This window comes from Petaurus breviceps, unplaced genomic scaffold (assembly GCF_028583685.1).
Source record: "Petaurus breviceps papuanus isolate PSGF00001 unplaced genomic scaffold, PetGlider_PUasm1.0 208, whole genome shotgun sequence".
Taxonomy (NCBI): domain Eukaryota; kingdom Metazoa; phylum Chordata; class Mammalia; order Diprotodontia; family Petauridae; genus Petaurus; species Petaurus breviceps.
The window spans coordinates 29,794,219-29,795,991 of NW_027185852.1; the positions used below are offsets into that span (position 1 = coordinate 29,794,219).

Genomic DNA, 1,773 nt, shown 5'->3' on the forward strand with positions numbered 1-1,773 from the left:
CACACACACACACACACACACACACACACACACACACACACACACACGCGGTTGGGGGAGGGGGATCCCGAGGCTGAATCGGGACGCTTCCCACCTCTGTCCTGCTGCTGAGACCGGATTCTCAGCAACAACGTTCGGGGGACAAGGGTCCGGGTGAGACAGCGTGCGTGCAAGCCTTCCCGAAGCTGCACAATTCGGTGGCTTCCTGAATCACAGCCTGGTCTCGGCGCGCCCTCCCACTAAGGTTCTGTGCCCGCCCCCTCCGGTCCTGTGCCCCCCCCCTCCGGGCCCGGTCCCCCCCCCCCCCCCCCCGCGCCCGCCCCCTTCGGTCCCGTGCCACCCCCCCCATTCAGCCCCGTGCCCCCTCCTCCGGCCCTGCGCCCTCCCCCTTAGGGCCCGTGCCGCCCCCTCCTGCCCTGCGCCCACCTCCGAAGCCGTGCGCCCTCCCTCTCCGGCCCTGCGCCCACCCGCTTCGGTCCCGTGCCGCCCCCTTAGGCCCCGCGCCCACCTCCGAAGCCGTGCGCCCTCCCTCTCCGCACTGCGCCCGCAGACTGCTGGAGGAAGACCCTAAAGCTGGAGTGGCAGGCGGCGAAGACCCGGGAATTAGCCGTGGGTCCTCCTCCCCTGCCCGCCTGGAGGGGCGTGGCACCGTGCCAACGCGAGCGCGCAGCCACGCCCCATAGCTACGTGTCCGCTTTCTGCCCTAGCCCGCTTCGTTGCTCATTTGTGTCCATGCTGGGGGATTGAGGCCAGCCCCCAGAGGAGTCGCCTGGGCCTTCTTCCCCTCCATCCCGTGGTCCTCTCGCTCCAAGCTGCAATAGCGCCCGAGAGTGCCCCTAGGGTGCCGCAGTCCTTTGGCATTAGAGGCTCACCCAAGTCTTCCGAAAACAAATATTTGAGGTCGTGTGCTGTGTCACTCCACCCCGCTCCTGAAAGTGGCCTGGCCTTTGGCACCGAAAGACTTAGGCCCCTCCAAGCCCAGTGCAGACACCTCCCTCAGGAGTGTGGCCATTTCACACGTCTGACCCTCAGTTTCTGAATCTCTCAAATAGAGAAAACAATACCCGGAGGCTCTAACTAGAACCTGGGGTCCGGGAACCCTAAAGGGTCTGGATGGGAAAACAATTCCATTTTGATTTTCAGTAACCTCTAACAGAGCTGGGTTCTGTTAAACCAGATTGCCGCAAAGACCATGTCGCAACAAAAGTGAACTACTACGATGCTCTCCTGACCCCCTTCAAAGGATGATTGTGAAAATCAAATGAGATAACGTTTGCAAAGTGTTAACCTTCAAAGACCACAAATGTTAGCTGGGAATCACCTTAGAAGGCATCCGACCCATCCTCATTTTGCCGGGAAAACTGTGGCTTAGAGCCCAGAGGGTTCTGGGGCCAGGTCATGAAGCCAGGAAACTTCTGAGGCAAGTGCTGCTGGGCTCCAGCAGAACCAGGCGTTTAACCCCAAGATTTTCTTCTACTTGCTGCATTTTGATCCCTATCTCACCAGAAGAATGGCATCTGGACTCTACAGAAAATCCCTCCCGCAATCCTCATTCCAGGAGACCTCTGAGGAGACCCTTCTGTCTGACTCCTAAGGAAATATCTGTGTGTCTGCTGCTGTTAGAGTGGGCACTCCCTTGGGAGTGCAGCTTACCTCTATTTTCCTTCTATTCATATCCCAGCATTTAGCGGTGCCTGACACCAATCAACACTTAAGAAATGCTTCCTTCCTTCCTTCCTTCCTTCCTTCCTTCCTTCCTTCCTTCCTTCCTTC

General features: G+C 58.9%; 2 protein-coding genes across 4 annotated transcripts in view; both read right to left on the reverse strand.

Annotated features, from left to right (window-relative positions):
- LOC138165401 (aldo-keto reductase family 1 member A1-like) overlaps window positions 1–667 on the reverse strand; it is a 7,157-nt gene extending 6,490 nt beyond the window's left edge. The window contains exon 1 of one of the 3 annotated variants that reach the window (XM_069093726.1): window positions 509–667. The gene's annotated coding sequence lies outside the window, so the exon portion shown is untranslated. Of the gene's footprint in view, window positions 1–94; window positions 242–426; window positions 466–508 lie in introns of those variants that run through there. The other 2 variants (XM_069093727.1, XM_069093725.1) reach the window with 2 other exon arrangements.
- LOC138165397 (nuclear autoantigenic sperm protein-like) overlaps window positions 1–1,773 on the reverse strand; it is a 131,932-nt gene that overhangs the window by 49,229 nt on the left and 80,930 nt on the right. The gene's annotated exons all lie outside the window — the stretch shown is intronic.